The 12643-nt window shown below is 46.3% G+C and overlaps 1 protein-coding gene across 8 annotated transcripts in view; it reads right to left on the reverse strand.

Annotated features, from left to right (window-relative positions):
- The window catches only part of VGLL4 (vestigial like family member 4), a 165286-nt gene extending 152860 nt beyond the window's left edge, over positions 1–12426 (reverse strand). The window contains exon 1 of one of the 8 annotated variants that reach the window (XM_087431509.1): positions 12152–12426. The gene's annotated coding sequence lies outside the window, so the exon portion shown is untranslated. Of the gene's footprint in view, positions 1–10934; positions 11068–11090; positions 11177–11546; positions 11653–11677; positions 11850–12151 lie in introns of those variants that run through there. The other 7 variants (XM_087431515.1, XM_087431518.1, XM_087431512.1 and 4 more) reach the window with 7 other exon arrangements.
- Positions 12427–12643: the final 217 nt, after the last annotated feature.

The raw sequence follows: 12643 nt of genomic DNA on the forward strand, positions 1-12643 counted from the left end.
AAGGTACAGGTTTAAAGTCTTTTATTTTGATTAAGTAAATGCTGACAAGCATTCTACTCTATATATAATGCAGTATTTAGACTCACAATTCCTTAAATTAATTTCCCCATTAAGTTGAAGGACAATGCTTTCAAAATTCTAAACCCAAATAAATACATATTAACATTATGCCTTAAGTTATGAGAAATATGCCCAGAAGTGTTATGCACAGAAGCAAAATATCAAAGCATAAATATGTCAAATGACACAAAGAAGTAGACCCAGAATTCTAGCACCACAGGTTAGATATTTAAGTTTATTCAGACACTATGAAATCGAAACTCCCAAGCAACTTATGTTCAAAGTAGGTAGATAACAGATTAGGTGTTGAAGGTTCATCTACAAGGCACCTGCCATCTGCTGCACTCCAACCAATTTTTATTACACAATTATTCCAAGTTCAGTGAAGTACTCGGGAGAGGTTGAAGAAAAATAGAAGATAGGATCTCTGCTTTCCAGGAGTTACGATCTTGTTTGTCAACCTAAAGTATACGGAATAGGATAACAACAGACAAATTTAAAAGACCATAATAAAAGTCAAAATGTAATGTAAAACTAAAATGTGTATTTTGTGATAAAAGAGAGATTAGCGTCAGCTGAAGTGTTTACCTTGTGGACATCTATTTCTTTAGTTTGTGTGTGTATGTGTCCGTATATTTGTGTGTATTTGTGTGAGTGTGCACATGTGCGCATGCTTCAAAAAGTCACTTCAAAAGTTTCCCTCCCCAACCTTATGATCCAGCTATCCCACTTCCGTGTATTTATCCAAAGAACTTGAAACCAATGATCCAAAGAGGCTTATGCACTCCTATGTTCATTGCAGCATTATTCACTATACCCAAGACGTGGAAGCAACCCAAGTGTCCATCAACAGATGATTGGATAAAAAAGATATGGTATATATATACAATGGAATACTACTCAGCCATAAAAAAGGACAAAATCGTCCCATTTGCAATGACATGGATGGACCTGGAGAGTATTATGTTAAGGGAAATAAGCCAGACAGAGAAAGACAAACACTGTATGATCTCTCTCACGTGTGGAATATAAACCAACACAGACAGAGAGAACAGTTTGGTGGTTACCAGGGGGAAGGGAGTTGGGGGTGGGCACAAGGGGTGAAGGGGCTCATCTATACGGTGACTGACAAATAATAATGTACAACTGGAATCTCACACTGTTATAAACTATTATGACATCAATAAAAAATTAAAAAAAAAAAAGTTTCCTTCCCCAGTATCTCTCTCCCAAGCTGTCACTTTCCTCCTGGACCTCTCTTACTCACCGGGATCCCACTGTCTGAATATTTCCTGAGTGCAAGGACCCTGTCTTATCTTTACATGTACAGTCATGCTGGATCAATAGCCTGAGGAAAGGCACAGAGGCAGGAATGACAACCCGGGACAGGGACACTGAGACCAGCCTGGTCAGACAGAGAATCCTTGTTAGGAAGCAGCAGAAATCAAGTTTGGGTGAGCATGATGGGAGTGGATTTAGGAAAGAGCTGAAGGCCCCTAGACAGGTTTACACTTCATGCAGCAGGCAACCAGCAGTCGTCATGAGTCCGTGAGCAGGCTGGTGACCCGACATGGGTATTTCTGTTTAGCAGTTCTGGGGAGGGGGGTTTGACTTGAGGGGGTGAAGTAAGCAGTCACTGGGGGCACATCAGTTAGGAGGCTTCCACAGGAACCAGACGTGAGATAAGGACAGTAGGGGCTGGTACAATAATACAGGTGAAAGATGAGGATGAGGGACCAGGCACTATCTAGACACAAAAGACCTAAACAAATAAAGGTGGAACAGTAAAAAAAAAAAAAAAAAAAAAAAGACGTCTGAATTTTACATCTTGTACAATACTCACAGACCAACAAACCCAATAAAAATATTAGTAACGTGGGGGAAACAACTATGGTTGCAGTATTTGATGGAGGGCCACACTACATTGAGAGGCAAATTAGCATAATGGTTAAGAGGGTGGTCTTTGGACACCAACCTGAGTTTGAAATGGGCTCAGCTACGTCCTATCTGTGTGACCATGGAAAGTGACTTTACCTCTGTGTGTCTGTTTCCTCATCTGTAAAATGGGGCTATTAATATTACCTCCGGGCCGGCCCTGTGGCTTAGCGGTTAAGTGCGCGCGCTCCGCTGCTGGCAGCCCGGGTTCGGATCCCGGGCGCACACCGACGCATCGCTTCTCCGGCCATCCTGAGGCCGCGTCCCACGTACAGCAACTAGAAGGATGTGCATCTATGACATACAACTATCTACCGGGGGTTGGGGGGGGGCAATTACCTCCCTCATAGGGTGTTATGAGAAATGAATGGACTTAAATATTAAAATAATTATTTGTCATATTAAATAAACTGCATATGACAGTAAATGTATAGAAAAAAAGACATGGCACTGGCCACTACTTTAGATGGAGTAATCTAGGAAGATTTCTCTGAGAAGAATGGAAGCTGAGATGTAAAGGATGAGAGGAATTAGCCTTGTGAAGGGGCGGGGCAAGGGCGAACAAACAGCATTTGCAAAAAACCGAGGACAAACCAAAGCTGGACCTGTGGATGTGCAGGACTGCTGTGACCACACTGCAGGGAGCAAGAGGGAGAGCTGAGGAGGTGAACTGGTCAAGGGCCAGACCATGTACACCCTGCAGGGCATGATAAAGCTGAGATTTTATTCTAAGTTCATGAAAAGGGCCGGCTCCGTGGCTTGGCGGTTAAGTGCGTGCACTGTGCTGCCGGCGGCCCGGGTTCGGATCCCGGGTGCGCACTGACGCACTGCTCCTCTGGCCATGCTGGGGCCGCGTCCCACATACGGCAACTAGAAGGATGTGCAGCTATGACAGACAACTATCTGCTGGGGCTTTGGGGGAAAAATAAATAAATAAAAAATCTTTAAGTTCATGAAAAGCCCTTGAATGGTTTGAATGGTCTTAAGCAGGGGAGTGACAAGTCTAGGTTATCTTACATCCTTTATGAAGCATAAACCATCTACTACCTTTTGCAAAAGATTATGCAGCATCCAAAAATAAATCTAAGTACATCCAAATAATGTGTTCTCATTTCTGTGATAGTTTTTTCATTACAATATGGTGATAACCAAAAATACAATCACTTGAAATGCTGACACCTGGAACATAACGCCATTAAAGTGAGAGGAATGTGCTTCTGGAAAAAGACATAAAGTGTACTAGTAAGTGTGTTCTACTGTATTGCAACCCATTTCTGGTCCACCCATTCAGCTTCTTTTGTGTGGTTGTTGTATACGAACATTACTCATCACGAACAGAACGTATATTTTGTTTTGTTTTGTTTTCCAGCAATGGTCAGTATTTTCTTTGTCAGCCCACATTCCTTTCCTCAGACTCCCTTATCCCCAGTAATAAGCTTTTCCAAATAACTTAAGGTTGAGAATCAGGAAATAACAGGTATCAATTCTAAAGCTACTAAAATTTAGGGGCTTTCAGTGCTAATGAGAAGCTCAGCCATAAATCTGAAAGCCATCATTTTGGCATTACACAAAGAACTGTCCCTTTTTGATCCACAAGACAAGAGCACCTATCCTGGGAATAAAATTATGGGGTATATTATATTTTTTCCAGGCAAGGGAACGGAATTTCAAGATATGTTATGGAAGTGTTCCAAGGAGATTTCCAAAGGGACAGCTACAGCACCAGGCTTGCCTCACCACATGGCTCTTCCAGTAACAATGGCTACGTACAGTATGATTAGGAAAGAATATGAACACGGAGCAACTATCTTGGCTAGAGGTGGACACGAGGAGGGGTGGGGAGAAGCACGTTCAAACTTCCTGATGTTCCTGCCACGCTGTTACTTGGCCAAAAGCCAGAAACAGGAAGCCATTACTTCTACATACTATCCTGGCATACCTGATGGCATCCCCAACATCCCGATGCACACTATTCAGTAACCCGAATTCTTCTTGGCCCTGTTCCATCACTCTACCTCCCCATCAGGACCACTTCCTGGGCTAATCCAACTCTGCCTCAGCTAATAAAGTACAACTGCAGGACAAGCCTAGTATGAACTACCACACCATGGCATGGGGTGTACGGCCCCTTGGGCCATCAAGAATTGAGAGGCTTTCAATTGGTATCTACTATTTCTATTAAACACTATATATGGACGTTACAGAAAAGAAAAGGTAAACTCGCTGCCCTGGAGCAACTTACACTGAACATGGATCACATGGTGGTCCATGTGGCTAGCTGTCCATCTCAGTGAGGATAATTGAAATGAAAACTCAGACCAAACTGTCACCAGGATCTGGTGGCCATATGCACACACAGCTTCAGGCACATGAGGCAGACATGAATTAACGTCCTCCTAGGTGTTTCTTCCCCATAGTGTGCCCAACTGATGCCCCACTAACTTTTTTTATTTGTTTATTTATTTATTTATTTATTCATTCATTCATTCATTCATTCATTCCCCCAAAGCCGCCCCAGGAGATAGCTGTACGTCATAGTTGCACATCCTTCTAGTTGCAGTATGTGGGACGCGGTCTCAGCATGGCCAGAGAAGTGGTGCGTCGGTGTGCGCCCGGGATCCGAACCTGGGCCACCAGCAGCGGAGCACGAACACTTAACCGCTAAGCCGCAGGGCCGGCCCCTCCCACTAACTTCTTACAACTCACATTCTTCTGTTAACATGGAATTCTCAGACCATCCCTCTGTTTTTCTTGCTAGAAACATCTCTCATTTGTGTAATCCTTTTTTCTTCTCACACTTTACCATCCGTTAAATCAGTAGAGCCAGGACTTGAGCCTCAGAAAGCCTAAGTTTGAGCCCTACTTTACTACTTTCACTCATTCAATCAACAATTAATCACTGAAAGCCTGTGATGTTCTAGGTTTTGCGCTAAATGCCTAACACTAATTGTGGAGGCCAGTCACACAACCTCTCCAGGCCCAAGTTTCTTCATTTAAAGAAAATAGTAATAACATTGCCTACTTCATATGGTCACAAGCTTGGCACGTGGATTAAATGATGTGACTGAAAATATCTCATAAACTCAGTGAGAAATATATGTTATTATTCCACCACCACCACCATCTTATGGCTGTACAGCACAAAGTTTTTCAAAACACATTCACATAAATTAACTTACTGGATTTTCACTGTGAGTTGACCAAATAGGATTAGTATTCTACAGATGAAAAACCAAGGTGCCAAGAATATAAGCAACTTCCTGAAGAAGCTAAGACTAGAATCCAAGTCTCCTGACTCACCATCCAATGCTATTTTTACTATTCTTAAGCTGATTTTCATGAAGTCCTTTTGGAGAAAAGCACAGTTATTTAGCTTAAGGTATCAGAAAAAAAAAAGAATCTTCCATCAGCAAACAAAGCAAGACTTCTAGTGTGTGCTCTTTCTCCTACACTCTGAGATACACATCAGGCAACAACTTGATGGTTTCTAAAGTAAGCAAAGGGAAACAAGCCCTCTTCTCTAGGGAACATGAAAACCTGCCGTATTTTACTTTCCTTGAATAGAGACAGGCATGGAATCACATGAATACTAACCAAGGCAGGTAAGAAGATGCTCACAAGTCAGTTGATGCTGCGAGTGGGGTAGACCATGCTGGGAGCAGACTGGGGCTGCAGCTACACAGGAATTAAACATAAGCCCTAAGGACTTCAGGCTCCAAGAACAGGTTCAGAATTAGAAAGGATGGTAGTCATGCTCAAGAAAACTTGTTGTTAACCTGCAATGAATAACTGTTAAGGTTCAGTGAATATTTTCTAATTTTCATCTAGTCTGTATTTTTCACCTTAAATTGCATGCCACATTCCTAAACAGAAGACAGCCCTTATTCAAAATACTCTTTCAATAGTCATACTACCAAAGAAAGAGCATAAACAGATGGATCCTTTGCCTGGCCAGCTTTCCTTGTCTAGGCATTTCCCAGGGAATGAGTTATTGGCCCAAACTGCCATAATTTGAAGCACCCTACCAGTTGTAACATCAGAAGGACTTGACCAGCTTTCACCTACATCCAATTCCTTACTTCTACACATAATCATTCCTGAAAATTCACTGGAAGGCCAAAGGTCTGAAATTTGAAAAATATACCTACATGCTCTATGCTTACTTCCAGAGAATTAAAAATATGTATGTGTAAAATCCCTAGTTAGGCTTCTTTCAGGTGTTGCCAACCTCAAGTATAAGCCCCAGGATGAGAGCGAGCTCTGCTGGCAGTCCTCCCTTTGTCCTACAACACTAAAGAAGTCGATAAGTTGTGCAGGGATGCATCCTTCCCATAAGGGTTAACGCCCCTCCCATAAAACCTCTGCAAGAGGCAGGTCTGTAGGTTGGGCAGCCATCAATCTCTTATCTTCCAAAGCAGGGCACATGAGGTATCAGAAACAAGGTAACCTCAGGTGCCTGCCATCAACTCGGCTCTGCCTACTCCTGCTCTCCCCCTCCCATCCCCTCAGCAGAGACGGAGGGCCCAGTTAGCTTAGGCGGAATAAGGGGTATCACTCTGGATGGAAACCCCTGAGTGAATGTTCAGCTCAACCACTTTAGGTTTTCTGATGCTAAAAGGCGCCCCAGACTTGACTGTGTAGATCTCCTCAGCCCCAGGGGGAGTGGGGGTAGGGGTGAGGGGTAGGGATGTGACATTTAGTCATCTCGATGACCCTGGCAAAGGAGCTGGCAAACAGTTCCACCATGCCATAACTAAAATTCTCAGTTACTACAATACAGTTTGGTATCAGTGTAAACTGTGCAAACGCAAGATTGTATGAAAGCTGACCATATGTCAGCTGAGGGCCATCCATATAGGGTTAAAGCCACAGAACCAAACTTAGGTTATAGCATATTTCATGACCTTTATGTGAGGCTGCCCAATGCTGGCATAAAATTCTTACTGCTGGCTGAACGTGACCCCTCTCCCTAAAGTGCCTCCTGGAAAGTAACTGTGGGCCCACGCTGACACCACTGAATCCAAAGAGGAAAAATAAAATTCAAGTCTGGACGTTTTGAGCAGACTACCAATTCCCACCATTTTTCAACACTGTTGTCCAATAAAAATGAACCATCATTTTCTCTCTCATATTTAGGCTATTGTGAATCTGTCTCTTCATTCTGAGACCTCAGCCTTCTACAGCACTGCATGTGAACTAAGAGAAACTCTTTGGCATTTTTAGTTTACTCTGGATATGCTCGTTCTTGCCACTTATTTTATTTGGATACTTAGAATCTTCTATCACAAGTACTGAGTGCCATATCCTCTCAGGGAACTATTACCCCCAAGAATGAGAGACATGAATTGGCATCACAGTCCAAGTTGGCCAACTTCCCAGAATAACCCAGGTCTAACTCTCCACTGTTCCAAAATCTCAACTCTCAGCCCATTAACAGTCTAGACAAAGTCTTCTAACCAATGACACGCTAGTTATCTGCATCAGTAAATAGTCACTTCTCATTATTCACAGTACAGTAGTCCCCCCTTACCCATAGAGGATAAGTTCCAAGACCCCCAGTGGATGCCTGAAACCACAGATAGTACTGAACCCTATACATACTGTGTTTTTTCCTATACATACATACCTATGATAAAGTTTAATTTAGAAATTAGGCACACTAAGAGATTAACAGCAATAATAATTAAATAGAACAGCTATAACAATATAATGTAATAAAAGTTACTGTAGATCTTAGCAACCTCAGCATATGCTTTTTTTCCTTAAGTCTAGAACTTTCACCTTTTCACTTAAAGGAAGCACTTTACAGCTTCTCTTTGGTGTATCCGAATGGCCAGCATCACTACTCTTGCACTTTGGGACCATTATTAAGTAAAGTAAGGGTTGCTTGAACGCAAGCACTGCAATACCGCAACTGTCGATATGATAACAAAGACATGGCTACTAAGTGACTAACGGGCCCCTGGCATATACAGCATGGATACGCCGGACAAAGGGATGATTCAGGTCCTGGGTGGGACAAAGCGGGAGGGCGAGAGATTTCATCACACTACTCAGATGGTGCACAATCTAAAACTTATGAATTATTTTCTGGAACTTTCCATGTAATATTTTCGGACCACGGTTGACCACAGGTAACAAACCACAGAAAGTGCAACTGCGGATAAGGGGGGACTACTGTACAAACAAATTTTAGTGAGTAGACAAATTCGCAAATATGGAATCCACAAATAGTGAGGATAGACTATATCTGGTTATCATACCTGAGGCATGAGACACAGCAAGTATATTCTACAAGGTTTTCCTCCTTTGCAAAAGAGCTATCATATTGTATCCAAAGCAGAAAGAATTTTTCTGGTTTCAGCACCTCCCACATACACTCTTTCCTTTCCTACCTTGGCAGTTTATACCATGAAGATTTGGCAGTCCAATTTCTAAGTTGTTAGGTTTTTTTTTTTTAATGCAGACAGATCCTAAACGGCTAGAGACTGATGAGCAGCATTTGCTTTTCTCTTCTATTAAACTCCCATATAGGCCGGCCCTATGGCTTGGTGGTTAAGTGCGCGCGCTGCGATGCTGGCGGCCCGGGTTCGGATCCGGGGTGCGCATCGAGGCACCACTTGTCTGTCCATCCTGGGGCCGAGTCCCACATACAGCAACTAGAAGGGTGTGCAGCTGTGACATACAACTATCTACTGGGGCTTTGGGGGCAATAAATAAAATCTTTAAAAAAAATAAAAATAAAAAAAAATAAATAAACTCCCATATACAGACTTCATTAACTTTAGATAGGCGCCCTAAAAGAAACACAAATGAGCCTCAGTTAACATATCTTGCAGCAACGTCTTAAACCAAAAACATTTTCTCTTTCACCAGGTTCTCCTAACTGCAACAGCTTATCTAACACAGGCAAGAAACAGACAACTTGATATGTTAAAATCGCCATACAGTGTCATAATTTTAGTTACATTAGAATTTTCCCAATGTATTTAACTTTTACCTTCTGAACTTACAACTCTCATTATTTTATTAAGTCATATTCAAAGTTGCAAAATAATTTTTATTTCACTTATTACTATATTAAGGCAAACTAAAAGTTGCACAGCAGAACTATCCAGGAGAGTTACCTGGAAGAGACACAAAATAAAATCTTCCTTTGGATTTGTTTTGGCAACCACCAGAGGTTGGTAACAATGCTGACTCCATAAGGAGTTAAAAGGAATTTCCCATTACAGAACTCGCATCAAACAGAACATTTGAGAGTGAAAGTTTTAGTTTCATAATTATCGTGTCTGTAAGAAGTGTTAAAATCTTAAGGTAAAGTCATAGTTCTAAATCAGTTGGGGGAAGCGGCAATGACTGTGCTTACGAAACTCTCTCAAATCATCAAAGACTTCTGTAAATAACATAACACAAACTACTCAAAGCACATTATTCCCTGTAATTCCTGAAACTCTGTGATGTACTGGAACAGATTCTATCACTCTCTTACAAAGGAAAAAAATGCACAAGGGTTAAGTAAAAGTAACTTTTTCTGGTCACAAACTTAGTAGGTGAGAGATAGGACTTGAACTCAAGTCTCCAGAAATACATCAGGGCTGTTTTTACTACACCATTCAGTTTTGGAATGCAGTCCATGGTTATTTATAGCAGAATCATCTTCTTAATTGTATTCTGTTTTGGTCAACATAAAAATTAGTTTGCATTCCCTTCCAAATGGAAAGCAAAGGCAGGCTGCCCAGAAGTGTGAAAAAACAGTGGCAGGGGAAATCAGCTTGGGATTAAAATTTTGCCAAAGTTAAAAACAAAGTGAGGGGTTTACATCATTTCTACCATAGGGGAGCTGACTCTTCAGCCAGATGCAACAGGAAACGCACAGAAAACAAAAAGAAAAAAAGAAAAAAACCTGTGTCTTCAGTATAAGACAACAAACTTCCTAGGAAAGTATTTCTAAACCTATTACTTAAAATTAGAGCATTGAGATTCACAGACGATCAGTAACTTGTTCCAAGACGGCGTCATCAGTACAGCCTTAAAGCGCTGACCCCAAAGCTCTCTTTAAACCACCCCCGCTACGCCCCTCAGTCCTGCGCAGACTTCATTAGCTGCAAGCAGAAAACAATGAACATTACAAGACTGTGGCCTCAGAGACTAGAGCAAAGAGTTGAAGTATGCTAAAATGGTATGCAAAACTGACCTTCAAATACCAATAGGAAAATTAACATTTACTGTTTTTGTCTTTGAATGTTCAGAGGAAACAAATGCGAGCCTTCATTTTCGTCAGGGTAGCTTGGGTTTAGAAAAAGATATTCAAACTCTACAAACCGAGGAATAGAACCTTTCACATAGAGGGGGCAACCAGCTGCTGATAAAAACTAGAACAGCCGCCTCCGCCCCGCCCCCCAGGCTGCTGGTTCTTATTAACCACAGAGAAGGAAATACAACCAGCAAACATACAAGCACCAGTGATCAAAGTGAAACCGATTTTTTAAAATCATCTAGCTTAAACAGATGAACACATGCCAGTAAAGCGCATAAAGACTAAGTTAACAGCCCCAGCAAGTACTGTCATCCTAACCTAAGACATGTAAAGGTCTGAGAGCGATGAATTAAAGAAGACTTGAAGCGAAACAAAAAAGGAAAAGACCTTGCTTTTCGGCGGGGCCTGCACTCGGGGCAGGAAGAGAGTGCCGTTTTGTTTTGGGGAGGGGGCAGGAAGCATATGAGGAGGAAAGAGACCGGTCCTGGCTGCCCTTCCTCAGCCCCTTCCCGCAGTCCCACTCCACAGCCCTCCTCTGCTGCTGGCCAGGACCAAGGGGACGCAGGGCGCGGGGCCTCCCTTCCGGCCCCGCGCCTCGGACTCCCAGGACGCCTTCGACTCGGGGTCCCTCCAGGAGCTGGACCTCCCGCTCCGGGAGCCCAGGCGCTTCGGGTCTCACCGGGAGCCTCAAGTGGTCCCGCGAGGACAAGCCGTCTTCTCCCTCCAGGAGGACGCCCTCGGGCCCGCTCCAAGTCAGCCCACCCTGGCGTTCCCCCGCAGGCCAGCCCTCGACGGGCCAGGGTCCCGCCCGCCGGCCCGGCCCTGCCGCACTCACCGCCGGGCGGCTCTCGGCGCGCCCGCCTCGGGCCGGCCGAGCCCGGTTGGGGGCGGGGGCGGGGCGGGACCGCCGGGCGCGCGGGGCGCACCCCGGGGGCGCGCAGACGCACAGGCGCGCTCGCGCCCGCGCTCCCGCACCGTCGCCCCCTCCGCACACCCACACGCACACGCGGGCGGCGCGTGCCGGGCCGGCTCCGCGGCGGACGCGAGCGCGGGAGCGCGAGGAATCCCTGGAATGAGGCACCGCCCGCCCCCCCCCCCCGGGCTCTGCCGGGCTCTGCCGGGCTCCGCCAGACCCGCCAGGACACGCCCCCGGACACGCCCCTCCCACCACGCAGGTGGGGGCCGAGCCCAGGTGAGCCGGCCGGGCGGCGGGGGCGGGGTCTCGCGCGCCGGGGAGAGGCCCGTTTCCCCTCCCCCGCCCGCCGCGCGCCGGGCGGCCGCTCGAACCTACCCGGCGGGTGCGGCCGCGCTCCGGCTGCGAACGTCCGCTGAGGGCCTGGTCCTGCGCGTGGAGCCGGCGCACGCTGTGTACCCTGCACCTCACACACGTCTATCCCCAAGGCCCAGCCAGTGGAAACACACCTTCAGTGCGCACGCACAGACACAAGCGAACCTTTCGTGCGCTTCCAGGTGCCTGCGGCTGTGGCTCAGGCACGTTGCCCACACGCACACAGTGGACACAGCCCGCGCGACACCGACGTCCACGGTCGAACCACGCTCGGTACCCACTGGACCCGCTGCCCCTTAACTGCCTCACACCGCCAGCCAGGTGCGAGCGCGTGCGAGCCAGACCTGCAGCGCCGACGCTGCCCTCGGCTGCAGACCCGCGCCCGTCCCCGCCTCACGCACAGCAGCCCCTGGGAGGGCGTACGACCCCTCGGGCGCCGGGGTGGGCGTTCACACTCGCTCACCCGGCGGACCGCGGCGCACGCCTGGGCCTCCTGCCTCGCGGGTCTCCACGCTCCACGGGGCGCCGACCTGGGGCACTGCCTCACCCTCTTCTTACCCACACACACCCAAGCCGCGCTGCCCAGACAGGCCGGCGGCCACACGTACCTGAAGGTACAGGTCGCACTGGCTTGGGGAGGTGTGTGCTCAAGTGCCACTGCGATCAGAACAGCCGCTCCAGTCCAAAGCACTCCGACGCGGCTCGGTGTCCTCCCATTACAGCATTTTACACTCCACCACTCCACTTTCACACACACACACCCCAGGCGCTCGGCAGCCTCTTTCCTCCCCCTCCCTCGCCCGGAGGAGGAAGTCCTAGTAAATCAAAACAGTGTGGAAGGGAGGGAGCAGAGGAGGAAGGGAGAGAGATCTGAGTGGAGAGAGTCCCCTCCAGCCGCTCACACACCCGAGTTTGCTGTGTTTGGCAAACTCCAGGAGGCCACAACCCGGGCTGCTCTGAAATGTGCCCGGGGAGGGGCAGAGAGGAGGAGGTGAAACATTTCTAATTGGTGCAGGTTTTTATTACAGCAGCGGCGTAGACATGTGACCACGAAAAGAAAAGGCCTGTCTTTAATTTTTTCCTGTCATTCTCTGGTGATT

This window comes from Ceratotherium simum, chromosome 5 (genome assembly GCF_057802395.1).
Source record: "Ceratotherium simum simum isolate JZ-2026a chromosome 5, ASM5780239v1, whole genome shotgun sequence".
NCBI classification, from domain to species: Eukaryota; Metazoa; Chordata; class Mammalia; order Perissodactyla; family Rhinocerotidae; genus Ceratotherium; species Ceratotherium simum.